At 42.5% G+C, this 25302-nt stretch overlaps 1 protein-coding gene across 5 annotated transcripts in view; it reads left to right on the plus strand.

Annotated features, from left to right (window-relative positions):
- The first annotated feature begins 586 nt into the window (after positions 1 to 586).
- Positions 587 to 25302, plus strand: part of Wdfy3 (WD repeat and FYVE domain containing 3) — a 189983-nt gene continuing 165267 nt past the window's right edge. For 4 of the 5 annotated variants that reach the window (XM_051198181.1, XM_051198184.1, XM_051198183.1 and 1 more), the window contains exon 1: positions 587 to 708. The gene's annotated coding sequence lies outside the window, so the exon portion shown is untranslated. The remainder of the gene's footprint in view (positions 709 to 25302) is intronic. The other variant, XM_051198182.1, reaches the window with a different exon arrangement.

The raw sequence follows: 25302 nt of genomic DNA on the forward strand, positions 1-25302 counted from the left end.
CCTGTGAGGAGGATGGGGGTTTTCTGATTTTACATTTGCACAAATTCATTTAGCTCTTGACTCTATCATGTACCATCTGATGCTGGACAAGCACTTAGGCAAACATGGAGTTGGTTTGTGATTTTTTTGGGGGGAGGGTTCTTTCTGAAGGGGAGACAATGTGTTCTGTGTTATACAAGTGAATACCAGCCCCAAAGGGATAGGTCTGGTTTTATGGTCTTGCTCTGCTGCTCACCATGGTATTGTCATTTTTTCTTCACATGACTTCTTTAGGTGTATGTGTGTGTGTGAGTGTGTGTGTCTGTGCACACACATGCACCATGCCAACCTTGTAGAGGTTAGGAGCAGCTTGTAGGAGTCAGATCTCTCCATCCACCATGTGGGTTCCAGGGATCTAACTTAGGTTGTGGTTGTTAGGCTTGGTTCGAAGCACCTTTACCTACTGAGCCATCTTGGTGGCCCCTCTCATGGGATGTTTTAAAAGCAGAGTTTATATGCCTTGAGTGATGTGTTCTCGGGTGTTAAAGGGAGGCAACAGGTGACAGATAGAAGGGTCAGAAGACGCTGGGCTGGGCGGTCTTCTGAACATGAACTGAGCCTCTTCCTTCCTTTCTCACAGGTGTCATAACTCGCCACATCTGCTTCAGGAAGAAAGTGCCTGTCATTCCAGTCTCTGCAGGTTCATGCCAGCCCAGCACACAGAATCAGGTCAGTCTGGGGGACTTGATTAGGCTATTGATAAAGGAGTCAGGGGCACAAACATGAGTCTCCTGAGCAGGGATACTGAAGACCAAGGTTTTGATCATGCTTCAACCCTGATAACTGGGTAAACTAGGAAAAGCCATTTTCTCTTCATTCTCACCTAAACTGGGTATGTTGGAATTTACTATCTTCTGCTACAATTCTGGCTTTAAATCATCAGTATTTTTATTGTTGGTACCTGCAAATGTCAAAATTATGTGTTAGAAACATTTCCTTTATCTCTTTCCTGGAAAATATCATTGGGTTTTGATGAAGTAACCCACCATAAAATTAAATTGTGTTAGATTGTTAGTGCACTTACCATGCACATGGAGCTTCATGGCCTAGCAACACAGCACACGGCAGAGCATCACACACACACACACACACACCCATCTACTCTCTACCCCTGCCCAGCATTAGAGAATATTACACCACCACTGGTCCCAGAAAAGGTCAAAATTCAAAATTGAAAGCAAGGTTTTTAGGAGATGCACGCTATTTGTGGGACCCTCTATAGTAACTTCAAAGCGCAGGCCTTTTTAATCAGCTGTGTTTCCTCCACTGTCAGAGACCAGCTGAAGAGGAAAAGGACACCTCCAGGGGCTTGTGAGTTCTAGGACCCTGCACTTGCAATTGGTCGTGGTGTTTCATTTTCACATTGGGATTTTGGATTGCTTATTTTTTCCTGGACTGTCTTGTCAGTCCTGCATTACTGTTCTTCACTGTAGAGATGGTACCTTTTGGGTCTTGTTCTCTGCTGGTCGAAGTCCCTCAACTGAAATTAGTTTAACTAAAATGGGAAAGGTATCAGGCGTTTGGGAACTTCCCAAAAGACACAGATCCAAGGGCAGAAACACAGCCAGGTTGCACAACTGCAACCCAGAGGCCTAAGCATAGAGGTTCCCTACCAGTTCAGAAAAGTTCCTGTCCTCGGCACACAAGAGTTTCCCTGTTCTCTGCGCGCACACACTTTGCCCTGTCTCTGCACTCATGTTCACTTCCCTGTCCTGGGCACACATGCACTTTTCTTTGTCTTCTGTACACACTCACATTTCCTTGTCCTGTGCACACATGTACTTTTCCTTGTCCTCTACACATACATACTTGTCTGTGTCCTCTGCACACATGTGCATTTTCCTGTCTCTGGTCACTTGCTGTCTTTAGCCCATTCTCTGTGATGGAAGTTCGCATAAGTGCGCCTCCCAAGCCATGTCTTTTAGTTTAGACTCCCTCGCAGGCTGTTCTTCAACAGCCTACATTCCCACTTAGGAGAGGGGCATTGAAAACCTATCGGCCTTTTTTTTTCCAAGTCTATGCTCTAAAAGCACCAGAATTCTTCCCACTGAAACACAGGTCATGATCACCTGCCAGGGCCCCCTCCAGGAGACAGCATGCACAGGAAGTCAGTGACCTGCCAGTGTCCCCTCTAGGGGATGTCATGCTCAGTCAGTCAGTGCTAGTGTATGTTCAGATTCAACCCACAGTACCAAATGAGGGAACAAAAATGTTCATGGAAGGAACTCAAGAAAATACAGTCGAATTTGTGAATACAAATACTGACTGAAGCTGAAAGTGCCCAGTGTAAAAAGTTCTTATAGTCAGGAAAAAGACTGAAAAGTGAAATAGCATTATTAATGTTTTTAGGATTTTAAATTATCTATTTTTCCTTAATTTTAAGAAGTGGTAGTTAACATTTCTGACCCAGGAGAACTAGTTGTGTCTCCCTCGATGACAGAGCACTCAGCTGGTGTGCCTGAGTCCTCAAGTCTGCTCTTTATCAGTGTAGGTGAACTGTAGTCACTAAGTAGGTAAATCATTTAGGACTCAGGAATGTTGATGATTTTCCTGACAACTTTGTCTCTTGCTGTGAAACTTTGTGTAATTTCCGGTTTCCTATAGACTTCTGGCTGATTGAAAGTATCTGACATTTTCTTGGCCACCTCATGGAACTGAGTTTTAAATCCTTGGTAGTATTAGTGGGTGCTTAATTGGAGAGCAAAGTATGCATTGATCTTCATCAGAAGGGCAATTAAAAACAACTGTGTAGAGTATCCCCGAGTGGCGTGAGAGTGAAAACCTGCCTGGTCCCAGGTGTGCTGATCCTGTTCAACTGCACGCTGCTCCTGTCAACTGTCTGTCTGTCTGTCTGTGCAGATTCCCCAAGCTTGTCTCATTTTCTTGTCAGTAAAATTACTCTGCTACTGGTTCAGATGTGATGACTGCTCACAGAGGCGCCTGGTTCAGTGAGAGGCATGGCTCTGCCTGACTTGGGGAAAGAACAGAAGGGATGTACTTGTCCCCATGGCCTTGTCAAGGAGTGTGCTGGTCATCTTCCCTGTGAACTCTTCTATCAAGATCTCTGCCATTGCACATATTACTATGGTTGTGAGATGTCTGGCTGCCTAGGGGCCTCCTGAGGAGCTAATCTTTGAGGAAATGGATCTCTGCAAGTAAGGAAAAGGGAGGAACTTAGAGGAAAGCTCCCACACCTAAATACTTTGACCTAATTTGATCAAGCATCAGACATGTGCCCAAGCACATTGTTTTGTCTTGTTTTTTCTTTGGGAGTGGCTGGCACACCTGCAGTCTCTACACCTGGAGGTCACAGTGAAGGGAGAGCAAAGGGAGCCCTGTCAGAAAGGACAGAGTGTAGGTCAGCCTGGACTACAAAGGGAGCCCTGTCAGAAAGGACAGAGTGTGGGTCAGCCTGGACTACAAAGGGAGCCCTGTCAGAAAGGACAGAGTGTAGGTCAGCCTGGACTACAAAGGGAGCCCTGTCAGAAAGGACAGAGTGTGTGGGTCAGCCTGGACTACAAAGGGAGCCCTGTCAGAAAGGACAGAGTGTGGGTCAGCCTGGACTACAAAGGGAGCCCTGTCAGAAAGGACAGAGTGTGGGTTAGCCTGGGCTACAAAGGGAGCCCTGTCAGAAAGGACAGAGTGTGTGGGTCAGCCTGGACTACAAAGGGAGCCCTGTCAGAAAGGACAGAGTGTGTGGGTCAGCCTGGACTACATAGGGAGCCCTGTCTAAGGGAAAATGAGTGTAATGAAAGCACTTGGCAATCTAAATGATAGAGAAGACAGACAGGAAGCAGGAAGTCTCTGGAACATGAGCTTTTGGGCTATTTTGTTAGTTCTCTGCATGCACTAAAGCAGGAACCTCAGATGAAACTGGTCTAGACTCATGCTTCAGAAGCAGAAGCCCAGGTTCAGGGCCCTGTGACTGTATGGATGGTACCACATGAACAACCTGACTTCATGCAGAGAAAGGCACAGAGCCCCCCCCCCCCAAAATCTTTTTCTTACCTAATTTTTTGTTTTTTCATATAAAAGTTAGGATATCTCATTACGTAGTTCAAGAGATGCCTCTAAGAGCCTCACAGATATGAATATTCCCCTCTGCCCCAAATTTTGATATAAAAGTTAAAGTTATAAAGAGCAGAGTTAAGATTTGGCTTAGTTAAAAAGCCTCAGTAGATAAGCCTTGTGTTTTGCCATATTGAGGATAGAATATTCAGGAACAAGGACTGTGGGTTGTGTGTGTTTATACGCCCTCACATGTGCATACATATGTATGTTTAGATATCTTTGAAGGAAAACTGCTCAGAGGTTTTCAGAAAGCAAACCATCCCACTTGAAAGATTGCCTGATGCCGGGCTGGAGCAGGGGTCAAGGGTAAAGCTTTTTGGCTGGCACAAACCTGATGACCTGTGTCTCATCCAGGCAGAATGATGAGTGTGTGTAATCACAGTGTTGCCACAGCAGAGTAGAAGGTGGAGATAGAATCCCTAGGGGATTATGACCACTGTGCCTGGGGTACACAGTAAAAGATACTGTCTCAGACAAGATAGGAAGCATGGTGTTATGCCCAGGTCTGTCCTCTGACCTCCACATGCATACTGTGACACACACACACACACACACACACACACACACACACACACACACACAGAGAGAGAGAGAGACACACACACGGGGTAGGGAGAGGATTAAAAAGGCAAAACGAGTCACGCCTGGCTGTGAAGGTTTTCCCACACATTTTGATTGTCTAGAAATAAGCGATTATGGTTTTTATGTAGGCCTATCTTTATCTCCTGTGCTTCTGGATCATGCTTTTCAATGTTTTTCATTTTTTGCACCTGCAGAAGAATAGCTTGTTCAAAGAATTTAGTTTGATAATGTCACATTTATATTTGAAATCTACCCACTTCATCTGAATAATAAATAGCTAATAGTAATAAAAACAGTATTATTAGTAGGTAGCATTTACTGTTTCATTAGATTTCTTTTCTTTTCCATGTGTTCCTTCACTTATTCTTCCTAACAAATAGATTCCATCATTGTTACTAAAATTTTCTGCTTGGGTGATGACAGGGCCAGAGGTGTTGGCTAGCTCCAACGGTCCACTCTGTAACTGCTTGGGTATTATAGGAAAAACATCTCACTTCTTCCTTTTTTTGGCCCTAAAGGGGCATGAAACAATTTGAGTGTGTGTGTGTTTAGTATTTGAAGATGATACCCTATGAATGGTCATTTGTACCAGGCTTTTTCTTTTAGACCACCAACCAACCCCCAAATCATGACACCTGGGCAAGAAGCCAGAGATTCGCCTGCCTCTGCCTCCCGAGTGCTGGGACTAAAGGCATGTGCCACCGCTGCCCAGCTGACTTAATAGTTTTGAATGTTAGTTTTGAATGCTTGGCCTCGCTTGGGCATGTGTCTGGCTAGCTCTTTTAACTTAACCTGTTTCTCTTACCCTTTGCCTCTGGCTTTTACCTTTCTTCTGTGTAACTTACTTTCACTGCTTCGTATGTCGTCTGGCTTCTTGCCCTGGGTGTGTCCCTCATTATCTCTTCCTTGTTCTCTTGTTCTTCTCTCCTGTCTTGAGCTTAGATTTCTCCTTCTATTTATTCTCTTTGCCTGCTAGCCCCACCTAGCCTTTCCCCTGCCTAGCTGTTGGCCATCCAGCTGTTTATTAGACCGATCAGGTGCCTTAAGTAGGCAAGGTAAAATAAATGCAATACATCTTTACATAATTAAACTCATATCTATACATCATTAAACAATGCAGGGCCAGGTGGTGGTGGTAGCGCATGCCCTCAATACCAGCACTCAGGAGGCAGAGGCAGGGGAATCTCTGTTAGTTCGAGACCAGCCTAGTCTACAGAGTGAGTGCCAGGACAGACTCCAAAATCTACAAAGAGAAATCAGTCATTGTATTAAACATGAGTTTCAAACATCTTATTGGTGAGAAAAATAGAGAACTCCCTGGCAGGAAAGTGTTTGCGGCAGATCGTTTCTTCCTCCTCAGACCCTAGGTGGAGGTAAAATTCTGTTTGAGATAAAACTACTCTCTTGAAACCTAATCTCAATCAGTGCTAGACCTAACCGTATTATTGGTATTTAATGTGTTAATTGGTTTGCTTTGGAACTCTGTTTAGGTAGATACCTGTATTTACCTTTCTCTGTAACGAGCGTGTGTGAGACAGGATCTCACTTTGTAGTCCTTGCAGGTTTCAAACTGGTGATCCCCCGGTGCTGGGATTATAGGCACGTGCCTCCACACCTGGCTTTGGAGAGCTGTTCTGAAAACAATTATCCTGGTGCCATAATCTATAGAAATGAACAGGAAGTACAGCCAGACTGCCAAAGACATAAATGTTTTCAGATGCCTATGCCTTTGTTTTTTTGCCAGAGTTGCCTGTCCTCTCCTTTTTTGTGTCTTTCTGCTGATTGCTCAGCTTTCTTAGCATGTTCGGTGGTCCATTCAAGTGTGAAGGCCAACTACGTAATTATCTTGTTGTGTGTCTACTCAGTAGAAGAGAGGGGCCACGTGCCCTTTCTGAGGGGTGTCTAGTAGACATTCTCAGAGGAGTATACTTGGAGAGAGGACCCATGGTCCCATTCTGAAGCATGTCCATCAGGCATCATCAGAAGAGTCCAGTTTACTCTTCATATAAGAGTTTCCTGTCCAGACCAGGTAAAGGGAGGCTTCTCTATGATGCTGTGACGGGAAGAAATTGAATGTGTTTACTGTGGTCACTGAAGTGTAAAGTGAGAAACTTGCCCTTGAAAAAAGCACATGAGATGTGAGTTGGAGTCTGTTTCAAGGTTATTAATTTGAGGTACTGCTATGATTTCTTGCATTTATGGGTACTGGGTTTTGTGCTAGACTTTATTGCTGTAGCACTTGATGTGTCTGAATGAGAATACATTGTAAATCTGGTGGAGACAAGGCTGGAACTGAGTGCTGCAGCTGTACCTCAGAACTTGCTTAAGGAAGCAGTGGCCCTTTAAGAGATCAAACCCGCTTTGTCTGAAGTAGACAGCAAAACTATGAGATAAACTTTGGCATCTTTTTTTACCTGGTCTCCATAAGCTTTATTTATTTTACTTTCTCAGACAGTCTTTACCCCATATCCTTGGCTATCCTAGAACTCACTATGCAGGCCAAGTTAGTCTTGAACTCATAGATTCAGCTGCCTCTACCTCAGGAGTGGTAAGATTCAAGTTTGTTTTTTTTAAATCATTTGCTCATTTGGTGGGCAGATGTATGTCCATGCACTTACACAGTATTGCAAGTGTGGAAGCCATTGGATAACTATCAGGCCTAGGTTCTTTTCTGCCACTAACCATGTGGACCCTGTAGGTCAAACTCAGGTTATAGGTTTGTAGCAAGTGCATTTGCTCTCCGAGCCATCCTGCCCACCTCCTACTCCTTCCTGCCCACCTTACCGAGTGCTGGGTTTCAGTGTGTTTGGATTTTTTAAGAATTAAAAGACTACTCAACAGAATTAATAGACAATTCGCAGAGTTAGTAAAGTTTGTTTTCCCTTGCTGTCATACTCCAGTAAGGAGAGAAGTGTGCAGTGGAGTCACAACTCTTAAGTGCTGTGACAGACAGTCATGTGACTCTGTGGGTCTGTACTTAGCCTTGGTAGAGTCTTGTGCCTTTGTTTACGCAAGGAAAGGAAATGACAGGCAGTCCATTTTCAGATTAAGTGGTGAGCGCGCTTTGCAGGAAACTCCCTCTGCTTTGCCATGAGTGCTGGAACTTTAATCCAGAGATATAGTTTGGTAGCAGCATCTGCTTAGCATATCTGAGTTTGTTTTCAGGGCTGCAGAACTCCCCCAAACAAGAAAAAGTCAAAATAAAACCAAAGTCCTAGGAATCTAAAACCAAACGGAGAATGTCTTATTATATAACTCACCTCTCACTTTTCTTACTTCCTAGGACAATCTTGCTGTGTAGCCCAAGTTTGCATTAAACTCAGGATCCTTCTGTCTCATCCTGAGTCCCAGAGTTGTAGGCACACCATGCAACCATGGCCAGATTGTTTTCTTCCATTTATGATGACTCCAGTAGTTCAGACTAATATTCTTAAAGAAATCTACATTTTTAAAAAATCTGTTTCTTCCTGGAGTCTGCCTAGTGACATGGGAAAATATCCCTGTTGTAGGAGCAGGGAGACACATGAAATGTTTAAAAAAAAAAAAAATCTCAGGAAATTGGGACTTGGATAGTGACAAAGTAGTTATGCTGGCTGGGGCTACCAGATGAGAATGAGGTTTCTGCCAGGTGAAGCAAGCAGAATGGGCCTCAGTGAGCGCAGAGCAGCATGATTTTCACTGGGAAGGCAGAAGAGGTTGTATGCATTAGACATCTTGTCAGTTTGTCAAAAGGTTTTCTATGCGCATATGCAGGTAAAATTAGTATTTTGGGCTGTGTCTTGCAAATTTTCAAAGACATCCTGGGCACCATGCTCTCCCAAGAGGCTATGTCTATATGCTTCCCTGTGACTCTGCAGCGGGATTCGTTTCAGAACCAGATCCTGGTTGTAGTTTGGTTTTTGTGCTGGGTAAGCAGCTCTGCCCGGGACTTGAGCCTCTTGCACTTTGTGGTGAGGGAGGAAGCAGCTAGTGTAGGGAAAAGAGCAGAGCCTGCAGCCAGCAGGCTCCTGCGGCTGCTCAGCTCCGTTCTCAGCTTAGTAGATTGGTAAAGTGCTTCTGATTCATAAATATAAAGGAGACTTCACAGCTGGGGTATGCACCAAACTACCTTCTACGTCATGTGGTTGTTGTTAGGATTAAAGAGGCCATTATGCTGAATGTGGACCTGAAATATGGCAGCTACTTGGGTCGAGCTAAATGGTCAAATAGATTACAGTTCTATACAGAAAATTTGTAATGCCTAAGAAATAAAACATAGGAGCACTCACTTTCACCCACATTGCAGAAATCTCTGAGTAATGACGTCCTAGAAGGAAAAAAAAAAAAAAAAAAAGAAAGAAAGACACGTGGTTCTTTCCAGAAATCCAGAGTGGATAGTTGAATACCCAACCCGGAGAGTGTGTTTATGTGTGTAAAATAACAAATCCTTTGATCTCTTGGGGGTGGAATACTAAAGTTGCTGTGCCTGTATGACTGTATTTATAGTCTCAGTGAATTCCTTTTGATGTTGCTTAGAGGAAATTTGTTTTATTTTTAAACATTTTTGTAAAAACAAAATAAGCTTGTCACAGTGCCTACAGTTTGATGGTTTGGGTATAATGCCTGGCACACAGGGTTAAGGGCCATTGTCTTAGCCAGTTGGAATTTTAATTTTAGACCCGGCTATGAAGAATATCCTTTAGTTTTATGAGTCAGGAAGAAATTTACTAAGTGTCTAACTCTTTTCCCTTGTAAGGAGATAAAATTCCAGCTCCGTCTTCCTCCTGCAGTGGCTGGGCCAGGTGAGAAAATAGACAAGTCAATACAGTTGGTTTCTGTTGCTGTGGGCACAGGGAAGGGAAGCAACTTAAAGGACCGACTGGGGATTTGTTTCATCCAGGACAGCTGCTCTACTGTTCTGGGCTGTGCTGAGGGGACGTCAGGGCAGAAGGCCTGGAGAAGCAGGTCTTGCTTTCTGGCAACCAGGAAGCAAAGAGCAATGGGCAAGCAGGAAGGGACCAAGTGTCTCTCAAATGCATGCCCACCATGGTGACCCGCTAATCCCACCCAGGCTTCTCCTAATATTTCACCTCCTTTTCAGTAGCACCACTAGCTGGAGACTTAGCCTGTCACCATGTGCCTGCAGGGGGCATTTGATATTAAAGATGTATCATGTTACATAAGGAGATATTTCAGAAGGAAATAAAGGATCAAAAAAATAAATAAGCCCAGCAGGAGAACATTTACACGATGAATTGAATAGAGTATTAGGTTGAGAGAATTAGATGGGGCAAGATGCCTTGCTTCTTTGGGGTAGGTAACTGGGGCCAAGGGCCAAGGGCAGGGTAGTGACAACTTGTCTGCATAGGTTTCTATACATCAGGTTTTCGTTCTTCCTGATAATGCCTGGTTCCTTCTACAAAGAGGGAGCATTGTCTATGCATGGGTTTTATTCCCCTTGTGTAACCAGATTTGGTGATTCACACCTGTAATCAGAGGATTCAGGAAGTTGAGACAGAAGGGTTGCTGTATGTAGTCCAGCCTGGAGTACTGTGGTGGTTTGAGTAAGAATGGATCCTATTTGAATGCTTAGTCTTCAGGGAGTGGCTCTGCATGAGAAGGGTTAGTGGGTGTGGCCTTGCTGCAGTAGGGGTGGCCTCCTTGAAGGAAGCTAGGCCCAGCATTTCCCTTCTCTTGACCTGTGCATCTGGGTGTATTCTGCTACTGTCCCATCACCATGTCTGTCTCCTTGATGCCCCATCCCCTCCATGATGATGAGGGACTAAACCTCTGAAACGGTAAGCAAGCTCCCAGTTAAAAGCTTTCTTTGATAAGAGTTGTCATGGTCATGGTGTCTCCTCACAGCAATAGAACAGTGACTAAGACAATTGCAAAATGAATTCCAGGCCAGCCTGGGCTACAGAAAGGACTCTGTCTCATTCCATCCGTACATTAGTCAATGGAAAGAGAACCAGCTTGAAAAAGTAATGTATTACTCTTTTTCACATCCCTTTAAACTTAGTCACTGTGTCAGACTGGTACAGTTTGAGTGACTTGTTTTTTACTTCCTCACCCCAAAGATCAATATGATTTCTCTCTCCCCCAAGAGGCTGGAAGAGGCAGGCGCACTCAACAGCTTCCCAGCTAAGTGGAAGCTAGCCAAACATGTCCACTTCACCCTGGCTTCCCAAACATGTCCACTTCACACTGGCTTCTCATTTTTTAAGCAGACTGAATGAAGAACAAATCAAAGAACGTGGCTGCATATAAAATTCCCGGGTTTTGTTGTTTTAAATCAGACATATTTACATGCTCAGACCTATAGAAATCCAAGCAAGAGCTGAACTGGAACGGAACAGATCTTTGACCCCACCCCCATATATCGTTTAAGTGAAAGGTGAGCGGTCACACCACCAGTTATGGGATCTTCACCCCTCCCTTGTGTAAACTGGAGATGATCTACCCCGTCCCAAGGAGCTGCAACTCTTTGTGGATCTCCCTGTTGGTTGTGTTTCATATTCTTAGCATCAAGAACATCAAGAAAATATTCATGTTTGTAGAATGTTCCAAAAGTGCCTCATAGAAATTAGTTAAACCTGTTACTGTTATCCAAAATCAGGTGGCCACAGAAGCGAGATGCAGGTGTACTGTCCAACTTTAGGTTATGATAGGTATAGGTTTATGTGTATTTAGCTTTATTTATATGTAGTGTGGTTGATTCCTTGAAAACTACAAAACGAAACCAGTGGAAACAGCTCTGTGCTCACAGAACATGTTGATAGGACTGTCCCATGTCATTTCTGAGGTATCTGAGAGTGATACATCAATAAATAAGTGGCTTTTCAGAGTAAGCCATGATGGTGCATTCCTGTGAGGCTGACAAGGGAGTCTGAGAGTCTAGGCTAGCCTGTACTACATGGTGAATTCCAAGCCAGTTGTGCTGCCTAGGGAGACCTGGTCACCAACAAACAAGATAAATATTAGCTTTCCCTGATTGTGTCCAGTTGACTCAGATGTCGGAATAACTGAAAAGGCTAGTTAGTTCTCAGGATGTGCCTTGTTAAGTAGACTAGGATCTGCTGTGATGTGGAGTCTGACAGAATAGACTTCCCTCACGTCCTCATTTCCGTTGTGCATTTTTCCTTCCCTTCATTGCATTTCTACACCGCTCCATTTTCCTTCCATTCTACTCTCTATGTTCCCTTCCTTTCTGTTCTTAGAGTTCTATCCCACGTTGTTTGTGAAAGAAGCACTGATTGGATTGCTTCACAGTAGTTGCCTTAAGAGTGGTTCCCAGAGGCCAGCAAGATGGCTCAGCAGGCAAAGGCCAATGCCACCCAGACTGGCAGAATGAGCTTAGCCCCTGGAACCCACATGGTGGGGAGAGAGGACCAGCTTCTGTGAGTTGTCCTTGGCCTGCATGTGTACAAACTCTCTCTCTCTCTCTCTCTCTCTCTCTCTCTCTCTCTCTCTCTCTCTCTCTGTTTAAAAAAAAAAAAAAAAAAAAAAAAAACCCTGTGGTTGTTTCTTGAGTTTACAGTACTCATTGAACAATATCGTTGGAAAATTACAAAAGTCCCTGGGTAATAATTTTTACACATTTCTCAAGATCCAAAAGGAGGAAGAAATATATTTGTAATATATCTTGTTATTGTTGTGACTTTTAAATTCATGAAGTAAGTTTTTTCTTCCTAGTTCATGCCTGTTAAGCAATCTAGAGGGAACCATGGTCAGATGTGACCATGGGGTGAAATGGGACTGTAGCAGTGTGCAGGTAACTCAGGGTCACAGTGAGTAGGTGACAGTTGTCCATCAGATGAGAGGCACTGTGCTCAGATCCCGGGCCACTTGATCATGGAGGAAATGACAGCGGGCAACATTCCCTGATGGCACTATTTTGCATGTGGGACTTGAAGGGAGGGAAAGTGAAAGCATTGTGTAATCTAGTTCAAGGTTCAGCTTTCTAGCTTGATGATTGGTTGCTGCTGGCCCTGAGACTGGGAATTACAGGTGGACAGATCTCAGTTTCTGAGGTTGTCCTTCAGAAAGAATTTGAAACATATAGAAGAGAACTCCATGAATCTAGGTTTGCCTATTTATTACTGCCCTTTTCTTGCAGGGGATTTATTGCTTATTTACATATGACTGCTTCTGTGTACATGTAAACACACGCACACACACAATTTAAGAGTTCCATCAATCTATGATAGCTCTTTTGCTGTGAGCTCCTCAGTGTAGATTCTGAGAATGTAGATAATTTTTTGTGTCAATAGCTGGTACTTCTGTGCACTCTGGTTCAGATGATCTGTGTGGCACTTTCTTGACCTCCAGGGCATGTGCTCATCTGTGATCCTGTGTTGATCTAGATGCTGTATTAAGTTGCCTTTGCTTAGCATTGATCAACACTCTGAGAAAGAACTGAAGGGGGAAGTATATGTTGGCTTGTGGTTTCAGAGGGTTCGTCCCATGGTTGCTTGGTCTCATTGTTTGGGCAGAGCATCATAAGGAAGAAGTGTGGCTGAGGTTTGGCTTCACAGGAAGCAGAAGGGTTAAGGGCGACCAGCCATCAAAGGGACACTTAATTTATTTCAAGCATTCAACACACATAGCCTGTTGGGGACATTACACACTCTAGAATAGTTAGTTGTTCACAATCGCTTTGTCTTTTGTTACATGAATGTCTTAAGGGTGTACAGACATCCTGCCTTTCCCTTTGTTTAGCTGTGACTATGATTTCAAGTAATCATCCTTAGGTAAGATTACATAAGGGATGTGCCTTTATGGTATGTTTTGCCTGTTATTTGAGATACAGATTTTGACCACCTGTCTCACTGTAACTCCCTGGCAGCTAAGGCACATTCTGTGGATTAGAAGGCACTTTTAGATAAAGAAAATGCAGTCAGTTCCTCATAATATCAAATCTCCGGTGTGTAATATGTGTTGGTATGCTTGTTGGAATTATTCTATTTATAATTGGTTTGAATTCACAGTTCCCTCCCCCACGATTAATGATTCATTATTCTCTCTGTGTTTTGGCTCTCAAACCACCACATGTCTCACTGTACTCTTCTGTTCTTTAATGACCCAACAATTTTTTTTAAAATGAGCATGTCATTATTTCTACCCTTTATAAGAAGGCTTATCATGTGCCTTTAATGCTTCAGCTTGGACTTAATCCTTGCCCTGAGTGCCTGTGTTTCCTCCTCACAAGAAATCAAGATACAAACAACTGGTATGATGTCAGTGACGGGCACTTTGTTTCTAGACTCCATCAGGGAACAAAACTAGTAGATACATGTATCTTTATACATAATACCACATGCATGCACATGTGTATATCATTATATATATCACATAAATGTTCCTGTTATGTTTGGTTGGTTGTTCTTTTGACACAGGTCGTCTGTAGCCTCATACTCACTGTGTAGCCAATGGTGATCTGGAACTTCTGATTAGGGTTACAGGTGGATCGAGCCCAGCTCTATTTTGGAATACACATTCACATTGATACCTTCCCTTGTCCTGTCCTATAGTGAGAATGTGATTCCCACTAATATCAACATTTTTACTTGTTTATGAGAACTGAATATAAACAGGAAGGTACATTTTCACATTTATTACATTACCCCATTCTCCATATTTCAGCTATTTAGCCCATTGTATATTGGTAGAGCTGGCCTGTAATGTACATTGTCAATGTTTCCTTATTTGGCTTTTGACATTGCTTATAGTAGATTTTGCCACTCAAAGATTTAAAATTTTTATGTAATCCTATTTGTTAATGACTCTGTTATTGCTCTAACTTTTTACATAATAGAAAACATAATAAGTTTAAATGAAACTGACTGTATAAAACAGGAAAGAAAGGAAGTGGTTATTTTCTAGAGAAATAGGAATGATTTTCAATGCTGTCTGTATGCCATAGTCTTACGTGTTAAACTCAGACCCTAAGCAAATGCTATTTCAGTTACAGGATAAACTTACTTGGCTTTAGACCTCTCTACAGACATTTTCAAATACACTTTATCTGTGCTGTAGCTTCAGTAGCCATCCCTCCTTTGAAAACTACCTGCCCACATGACCTAGACCCTAGCCCTGAGTTACTATGACAAGAGGAATTTAAACTCACCTTACAGGCCTTGGTTGGCTGGTCTCCCTGGGTCTTAACCTCTTGTCAGTATTCTTGGTATAGTCCTTACTTCCTTCCCCCACCTCTCTCTAGTGTCTATAACTCAGTCATCTGAACAAGTCTGGGGTTTATAGAGGAGAGATGAGAGCCATCATTGCAGTAATTCAAATGGCTTATATATTAGTGCATGAAAAGTGTATTACTTTGGCTGGGTATGGCTCACGCCTTTTGTCCCAGCAGTTGGGACAAAAATAGGAACCAGAAGATCTTTGTGAGTTTGAGACAGCCTAGTTTACATAGTGAGTTCCAGGATAGCCAGGACTACATAGAGATCCTGTGTCAAGCAAAAAAAAAAAAAAAAAAAAAAAAAAAGCCCCAAATAAATAAAATAAAATTGTATGTCTAATTTCAGGTCAAGGAAAATAGGAACATGGGATTTACTTGGGTGTAGAGAGGGAGTGAAGTTCTGAGTGAATGTGTATTCTTGGTATGGGCATAGCTTCATCAAGGACTGCAGTGCCTCAGCCCTGTGAGGGTGGCAGAGCCTTCCCCTGGTGAAGCTCCGGGATGCAGAATCTTCCTTGGGCCCAAGTGGGAATGTTGATAGTGTATGTAGAAAATGACCCTCATAGCTTTCTCTCCCCAGATGTTAACTGTCAGGAGAGAGACCATACCTTCCTAGATTAGCTAACCTGCCTCCTCATTTATCTGTAAGAATAGTCCAGCCTCCTGGTTCAGTTGTGTGTAATAAACACTGCTTCCTGGGTGTTGGGTTTCCCCATCAGAGAGCCCAGTCCACTGGTCCCAGCATCTCTGTACATGTGTCCATCTGATACTGTTCCGTTTTTACTCCCTTGCCACCCATTAGGCCAGTCCCTGGGGCCATGCAAGGATGTGGCACTGTGCTTTGTTTTTTTTTTTTGGCCAATAAGTGGGTCAATATTATTATTCCAGTATCATTTATCAAGACAGTTTATAGACATTTAGCAGCCAGAATCCAAATGCAATTAAGATAGAATTCTCAAAAATTCTAATTTGAGCAAAGGAGTTTCCATTGCCAATCATTTTAAAACTGCAGTCATGTCATTTGCTAGCTTTCATAGGAATTATTTTAACTCTGTATGTTAGTTGTAATTTATCAAGAATCTGATTAATTTGTGGGAAAGACTAGAGATCACAAGGTCCCAGTTTTTCCCCTTCTTGTTATTGATGGATTTTATTTGACAACCTCAAATATGTGTACAGTGTGTTCTGATTTCTCTTTTGTCTACCTCCCTCCCATCCCTGTCACGCCCCACGTGTCCTTGCCAGTTCCTTGTCCAGGCTCATGACTAATGGGTGTGAGTGTGTGCATGTGTGAGTGTGTATCTGTGTGTTTGTGTCTGTGTGTGAGTGTGCGTGTATGTGAGAGAGTGTGTGTGTGACTGGTGTGATTTAACTGGGGCCATCTGTGCGACCATTGGATTGGGACTATATTGAAGCCTGGTAGTATCATCAGCAGGTATACAACTGAAGGTGGTGGCTCTCCATCCCCCTGAATCTGTCAGGAGCAAATAGTCCAGCAGTGAGTGGTAAGGGGCCCCCGAGGCCCTCCTCCATCTAGCCTATCAGTGGGCCCATTTCTGTGCAGATCCAGTGCAGGCATCAACAGCTGTTATGAATTTGTGATCACAGTGGCTGTGTCATGCCTAAGATATGATGCTTCAGAGCCCTTCTCCCTGCGTTACGTCGCCTCTTATGCAACATTCCCTGGGTCTTAGGGGGAATGTGTTGTTTAGAGCTGAGCACACATTCATCATTTATTCTCAGCATGAGTCTCTTTATTCACCACTCTTCACTGGAAAGAGAGGCTTCCTGGTTAAGGCTGAGAGTGGCCTACATTAGTAGGTATAAACATAAATATTTAGACAGCAGCTTGACACTGTGTCAGTGTACTGAAATATAGTATTCAGTATCGCTGTTTCCAAGGGCATATGATTTCCCCTGCCGTAGGTTTTGACCAGGTTCACATACATGCATGAATTCCCTGCTGTGGAGTGGGTCTCAGATCCATTCGGGTAGCAGGGGGTTACCCACTATTGCATACATGAGTTTATCTTGCCTCGAAGGTTGGTCTCACAGATATAAGAGTCACAGCTGGGCTAATTGATGTATCTCTGGTGCATTCACCACCCCAGGCAGTCTGTGCAATAGTTTTGGGGACAATGAAAACTAAGCAGCAGGGAGGGGCCTTCCGGATCATTTCTCTGTATCATGTACACGAGCTGCATGATGCTTGCAGCCATTGGTCTTGTCTAATCCCGATGGGCAACCACGAACCTTGTCTGGAGCCCGAGTTATTTTGGGACCTTCTGGAACCTACCTGGCCAATAACTCATAAGGAAGCACCCCACATCTGTCACTGGGGCGTTTGTTAAATAACCTATGGCTTCTGGGAACTTGTTTTGCCACAAAGGTATCTCTCCTCAGACTCTTTTAATTATCATCATAAGCTATGTTTTCTGTTGGTTTGTTGTGGCCTTGTTGTTGTTTGAGACAGGGTCTACTATGTAGCTGGCTGGCTGGTACTCACTATGTAGGCCAGGTTGGCCTCCAACTCAGAGACAGGTCCATCTGCCTCTGCCTCTGCCTCTTGAGTGCTGGGCTTTTAGGCAGGAATCATCACACCCAGCATATATTTTAAAAATATGACTATGAGACAGTAGTTTGCATAGTTTTTATTTTAGTTAACTCTTGTTGTTCTCGTCTTCCCATTATCTCGCTCTCGTCAATACTGCCCTCTTCATGTTTATATTAGCTCTGCCCTCCTAGACCTTCCCTCAATGCATCTCTCTTGCAGTAGCCTTTTCCTAGTTTATTGTTTCCATAATACTCAGAATCAAGCATTCAAAATTAGAGATTTGAAGCTAGAAGTCGCATAGAAGAGAGGACATGTGGTGTTTGGTTACTGTAACTGAGTAGCACTCAGTATAATTTTTCCAGTTCTATACAATTACCTGCAAATTTCATTTTTTTTTAAATTTGAGTAGAATACCATTGTATTTATACAGCACATTTTCCATATCCATTTCTCAATGATGGACATCTGGGCTGGCAAAGTTTCTTAGCTATTGTGACTAGAGTTTCTTAGCTATTGTGACCAGTGCACATGAACGTTCCATTTGCAACACATTCTGGATACACTGGATTGCTGGGCAAGTTCTGCATTAGTGTTGTAGAACAGCTTTCCCCCTGCTTAAGAAATGGATTGATTGCTGGTAATCCTACACTGGGACTTCAGGGTTGGGAAAGAAGCTGTTAGTGAATTCACCGCATGCAAGTAAGGAACACAGCTGGTTCCTCCTCACTGAGAAGAACATGCTGACCATCATGATGGCACAGAATGCTGGACAAGAAGTGGGTGGAAGGATGAGTAGTCATGGAGATACAGCTGCATGGGCTTGTGTTTGTTTTTCTGTGGCCATCTCTTGTGAAGTGCCCATTGGGACTGATTTACCTTTCCCTTCCATTGCTTGACCTGTTGTATTCGTGTTTTTCTCATTTTAGTTTATGATGTTATTTATTCCTTCTCTAAAATTGCAGGCTCCCCACAAAACAGATGGTTTTCTTATAGCAAGCCAGACTGATAATAAAACAAGAACTTTTCATAATGAGCAGTTGCCCTTAGATGCATGACAGGGCTCTGGTTTTATGGTTAAGAGCATTAGCTATAATTTACAGATTAGTGGACTGTGAAGCAGATTCTTGATTGGTGTGTGAAGAATGCTAGAATTCATGAGGAGGAAACAGCACAGAAGGAAATTACTTTTTGCCAGTTGCTAGAACCATGGAGCTCTGGTGTATGTCTTGTATAACCAAGCCTTTTCAGTCTAGGGCCTGTTAACTGAGGTTTGCACACTTGGCAGTTTTTACTACCCATGGGTTGTACAGGTTTTGGCGTTTTTCCTTTATTGTACAATATTGTTAAATATTTAAGTGTACAGATTTTCTCTTGGGTATCCTAGTTTTAAGCTAAAGTATATAGAGAGAATTTGAAATATGGAAATAGAAATGAAGTAAAAATAGATAACTAAAGACCTCAAGCCATCATTGAACTTTGTTCTTGTTTGTGTGCAGTGTCTGAGTTTCCCTCATGGTTTGAAGACCAAGTTCATGCTATCAAAGCAGGCTTTTCTGGGGCCCCATGGGAGTCTCCTTTAATATGTTCAGAGAACTAACTGGATGCTCCATTTCTTTGTCAATATTTACTTTGAACTTTATCAGTTATGTTGGTTTGGAATTTTGTTGTGGCAGGATTTATATTTGTCCAAATTCTGTGAATAATATTGTAATAAATGTATTTTTATCATGATGGAATATACATGCCATTTAATTATATTTAACTGTAATTCATTGATGCTTTATGCATTCAAATGTTTTATAGTCATCGCTTCTATTTCCAGAACTTTTTATCATCTCAGATAGACTCTTTGCTGACTAGGCAGCTATTCTCCACTCCTCACTCATGGTCCCAGGTCACTTCTGTTCTGCTTTTTGTCTCTGTCTTTGCCTATCTCAGACACTTCATGTGTGATCTTAAAACATTTTCCCTGTATGTATGGCCTTTTCACTTAAAAATGTTTTCAGGGTTTATCAATGCGTGTATTGAACTTCAGTTTGTTTGTTTTTCATGCCAGAACAATCCTTTATCATGAGTATATGTCATGTTTTGCTGTAGATTTCCCCCCTTGATAGACAACTGAGTTATCTCTACGTTTTGCTGTTGGGGAAGTTGCTACCGAGGATCTCAAACTCTGTGTCTGCTGTTTTTCGGTGCTTTTGAAAACAACTTTGTGGATCATGCAGTGATCAGTCTTTTGAGGAACCAATGAAATTACTTCCCACGTGACTACATGTTTTACAGCAACACACGAGTGTTCAATTCCACAGTCCTGGCCAGTAACAGACAAATAATTCATGAGTTCATCCCTTTGTTTCAAGATTGTGTTACCTCCTGGTCTGAGTTAGAAGACATCTCTGAGTGCTGAATATTAAGCCCTCATGAGATATATAAGTTCCAAAGGTTTTCTTATGCTCCACATTCTTGCTTTGTTGGTGGGGTCCTTTGATACATTGAAATATTGAATTTTCTGAAGATCTGTGTTTGTAGTATATCTTCTGTTTTTCTTGTTTAGGTGATGTGTTTAAAACAAAACATGGCCAAATTTAAGATCATGAAGATCTATCCCTGTTTGCTTAAGTTTTATGGTTTCATCTTAAAAATTTACATCTGTAGTTTATTAGAAGTAACTTTTGTATGGTTTTTCAGAGTAAGTTTTTGTTTTTTAATTTAAGCAGATTGTTCTTTTCCTGTTAAATGCTCATAGTTTCCCTGTTTAAAATCAACTGGCTATATATGTGAAGTGTTTTCCTGGGCTCCCTGCACTGCTGTAGTGCTGAGTGTTGTGTCAAGATTGACATTATTTTGTTGTATTTAACTTTCTTTACCTTGTGTGTGTGTTCATTCATGTGAAAGAATGTAGGTACCTCAGTTGTCAGTTCCCACATTCATTGTTTTTCTGCTGTACACACTGGGGCTGTGGCCCATAACTCTCATCTCCCCCTAGAAGGTTAGGTGGAGTGACAGACACTCCTGCTACCCGTCTAGTTCTAATATGGGTTCACAGACTTTGACCCACTGAACCAATTCTCCAGCTACTGGTTATTGCTTTTAATATGTACTTTTCAAAACAACCAATTAATATTTCCTTTCATCTGAATATTTTCTTTTTCTTTCTTATATATTTTTTTTCTCTATTTTTAGTTTTTGGTTTTTAGAGACAGTGTTTTGCCTTGACTGTCCTAGACAGCTGTATAGACCAGGCTGGCCTTGAACTCACAGAGATGGGTCTGTCTCCGCCTCTCAAGTGCTGGGATCAAAGGTGTGTGCCACCACCACCCGGCCTGATTATTTTCCTATCAATAATTTTTTTGAGGGGGGGTTAAATTTTTAGGGTTCTTGAGGAACTTGAGAAACTGTGACATTAATTTAGTGCTGTGTTTACATTTTCTACACTCTGTCATATCTACATGCTGTCCCAGCTGACATAGGCCATCAGCACTGGCTACTATCTGGTTAGCTGCCTGCTTTAGAGGTGCCTCTGTTCTTCACTGTGAGCCTTCCTGTGGACTGCAAATCACACTCCGTCTTTGAAATCCTGTGTGCTCCTGTCATCTTCAGCTAATGTCCAGAATGTGCTGTGCAGCAGCCTCTCTTACCCACCAGAAATCATGTCCGCCATCTGCCTCCTGCCCACCTGTGTCTTCCCAGAGCAGTTTCTCTCCTCCACCGTCCTCTGGGACTTTATATTGTGTCCCCATTGTTCTAGGAAAGCTTTTAAGTTTGTTTTATTCATGTATTTATTGTTATTATGGTTTATTTGGGAAAAGATTTTGTCTTGATTGGCCTGGTACTTACAGTGCAGTCTAGAATGGCCTCAGACTTATGGCAAGCCTCAGCTCGGCCTTCCAAGTCCTGAGAGTTTAGGTGTGAGCCAGCAGACCTGGCATCTATCTATATATTTTTGTAGCGCTTGCACAACAATGGTTCTTTCCCTCTTTGATGTTGTCTTATGTTCCTACTGTTTCCATAGGCTATAACAGTGGGAAGCAGGACAAGGCAGCACAGGCCAGTAGTTATTAAATGAATACATGTGTGTTAGTCATCTAATGATGTTATTTACTTATCTATTATCCTAGGTCCTTTGGGCTGGGCTTTCAGGATGGGGTTAGCTGAGTGTATCCTGGTCCCTGTAAGCTAGGCTTTCAGGACAGGGTTAACCAAGTGGTTCCGACTTTAGATGTTTTAAGAGATTATCTAAAGTGTGACCTGGGTGGGACTCCCTTTCTCCATGGCTCATACCCATCCATGGCCGTTGACAGAGGCCTCAGTTTTTTACCATGTCTTCAGGAAACCTGCTCTCTGCTCACATGGTCCCCTCCATAGTGTTGCCTATGTGTCTGCACAGCATGGAAGCTGGCTTCCTTCAGAACAAACAGTGTACCATAGAGAGCCACAGGAAGCCACTTTTCATGAGCTAGCCACACGTCATCACTCTGCTGAATCCTGCTCCTTAGACATATGCCCTAGATATGAGCCACAAGCAAGGAGAGGGCAACTAGACTCCAAAATAAGGAATATTAAGGAGTCAGTAAATAGATTTTATAGCCAGCACAGAATAAACAGTAATTTATTTTATACTTTTGTTTTAAACCTGACCACAACAGATCATTTTCTTGATATTAAAAACAATGGGCCAGGTAGAAATAGTTTTAGACATTTTTATTAAAATATTTTGCTTGCTTTTTTATGATGTAAAGTAGCCAGGCTATATATAAATTCATTAGTTGGGTTTTTACCTAAATATTTATAATTTTATTTCAGTTTTTTCACTGAGACTCTGGAAATGCTGAAAGCTGTGTGGTCTGTAAAAAGAGTACTATGCAGAATCCACCATGTTTTTAAGATGAACATGTCTAAGTGTGAAATGCACTTATGCTCTTTTAAGAACTTTGCAACATAGTTTAAAATAGAACAGTTTAAAATAAACAAAAATTAAAGCCCTTTAAGCCTCAATTTCTTGCACATTCAGAAAATTTTGATCCTTTACTGTATGTCAGGCATTTTACTAGGCACTAAGTATTGGTGACAAGACAGGCATGTTCTGTCTACCTGGAGTTCATTATCTGGTGAGGAGTTAGACTAATGCATAGATATTTACCAATGTTGATACGTGTGTTCCGTGGAAACACACAGGAAGATGAGGTTACAGAAGACTGGGGAGAGGTGCACCTGCATTATCAGAAACACCCTCAGTGCAGGGGGCCTTAAAGCTGAGCATGGAGAGCTCTGTGTCAGGAAGGACTGTGGTGTGTGAGGAGGCAAAAGGATGCTGGGTGATGTCCAGCCAGAGTGGAATGCAGTTGGAAAGGTAGGAAGGGATCAGATTGAGTCATGAACAGGCGTGTGGAATTTATCCGTGCTCTGCAAGCTGTTGGCAGCTTTAGATGTACCAGTTAGGGTTTCTGTTTAACCAGAGGAACCTTGCTACAAAAGCAAGGAAGACAGACAAGAGAGGGGCTGGAAAACAGGAAAGAGGACAGCATGGTCCAAAGAAAAGATGATGTGGCTGGAATCAGGAAAGGAGACAGGATGGAGCTGAGATTGGGCTCACCTGTAGAGATGGGCCTTGAAGATGATGTGAAGGAGACAAGCAGGTGAGTCCTGGTTTATGGCTAGAGCAGATGGATGGATGGTGCTAGCTCTCAGTGAGACTGGAAGGTTGGGAGAGGGAAACTGTGAGTGTTATTTTAATTATCTTCAGCCTGCATGCCATCTGGAGAGAACTCAGTCCTGGAATTCAGGGGTTTGGGAGGAGATATGGGTCACACTGGCCCTAGGTTGCTGCTTTGCATGTACAAGAATGAGCCATGCACGTTCTCAGCCACTTTATGAACAATGAGAAAGGGCTGCACGGGAAGCGTGCTTTGTTCAAACATACACATAAACAGAAGTGTGTAAGTTTATCTTCCCATCACTTTAATATGATAACCCCACAAAAACAACTTAAGGGAGAGGGTTTACTTTTGAGGGTATAGTGCATCGCCACAGAGACATTAAGGTGAATGGGCCTTGAGGCAGGTGATCGTTTCACATTGCTGAGATGACTAGTCAGAAGCAGACCCCTTTCAATGCATTTTAGGGCATGCCAGCTAGTGCTCAGCTCATTTTCTGTGCATGCACACACACCAAAATCTCCTTGGTAGGGAATGGTGCCACCATAAGTGGGCAAGCTTTCCCAGCCCAGTTAACACAGTCCCTCCCCACCCTAGGCACTGCTCACGGAAACTCCCCAGGCAATTCTAGCCAAGTTGACAGTTAAAACCATGTCACAGTAGGATGTGTATTTTTTCTTTTTTAAAAAAATGTTGTTAATTGTGTAGTACAGAAGAGAGATTTAGGTGTTCCCGCTGGCTTTCTGTTGAGTGAGTAGGTAGCAAAGCTACTTCCTAGTTGTATGACCTTGGACATAAAATAGTCTTCTATTTTCCCACTCTTTGCTCTCATTTTGTTGATGTGTTTGGATCAGATGTCATACCAGTACTCACTGTCTCTCCCTAGTGTCGTGTGATTTATATTTGTTGTTTGTTTTCTGAAACAGGGGCTTACTGTGTAACCTTGGCTGGCCTTGGCTGTGTAACATGCTGTGCAGCCCAGGCTACCCACAAACTCATAGAGGTGTATCTCTACCTGCTGAGTGCTGGGATTACAGGTTTGTGCCACTATAGTCGCCCCTGACATATGGTTTTAGGTAGCAGGTGTGGAGATAAGTTTTGTATGTGAAATGTGTGAAACTGTTCCTGAAATGATCATATTTAATTTTTCTCATACTTTTATTTGTCTGTAATAAATAACTCTGATGCAACAACTTTCAAGGCTATTACTTAGAAAACAAAAGTCATTTTTTTTCTTTTCCTTTATTTAAAATTTAAATTTGAAACAAGCTTGTTTTACATGTCAATCCCAGTTCCGTGTCCCCCCCTATCCCACCCCCTCCCCGCTCCCCTGTCTTCCCCAACCCCCATCCAGTCCCCTTTCTGCTCCCCAGGGAGAGTGAGGCAAATTAAAACATTATCATTAAATTAGTTTAACATCTTTGTGTTAAGCTTTTAATAATTACTAATGTGGCTCAATTTCATATTATGTGTCCCGTGCGAGATGTCAAGTTGGACAGTTGTGTGTAGATGAGATGCTTGATGTGCTTCTAATTGTCTTTTCTTTTCCATCATTTCACACACCTCTTTCTTTCATTTTAAGTAGAAGCAGTCAATTTGAAGTGTGGAAAGAGCCCCACAGTAGACAGCCTTTTCTAGTTTCCAGTCACTGTCCACAACCCTGAGCCCCTCACCTTCTGTTAACAACTCTTAGAACTAAGAGCTGTTAACATAGTGTAGAGTAAAACCCCTTGTCCTTGTCTCCACTACTGTAGAATAAATAATGTAGGAAAGGCTGTATCATAACCCTGCTGATATCATTTCAGTGTTATGTGGAGTATGGTTAATTCTAGGACATACATCTGTATTGTGGTTTAGTAAGGATCAGAAAAACAGATAGGCTGAATGTTTATTCGGGGAAAAATAACTTACAACAGAGACAGATGAACACCAGCAGGTTCCTGGTCCCAAGGATGCCTCTGGATGCTCTCTGCCCCTGTCAAACAAGCAAGAGAGCTCCTCTTGTCCCCTTCCTCAGACCTAGTTCCCCCAGGTCACATCTGCCCCTGTCCCCACCTCCAATGGGTATGGTCACTGTCACAGGTGGGACAAAGTGAATATCTCACTACACATCTATTGATCACAATTTAAGAATTTTGAAATAGAATGATAGAATGCATGTTATCTTATTTATTTATTTATTTATTTAGTCATTTGGGGACTATTTTCTCCTGCTTACTTCCTGAGTA

The sequence above is a fragment of the Phodopus roborovskii genome, unplaced genomic scaffold, assembly GCF_943737965.1.
Source record: "Phodopus roborovskii unplaced genomic scaffold, PHOROB, whole genome shotgun sequence".
Classification (NCBI taxonomy): Eukaryota; Metazoa; Chordata; class Mammalia; order Rodentia; family Cricetidae; genus Phodopus; species Phodopus roborovskii.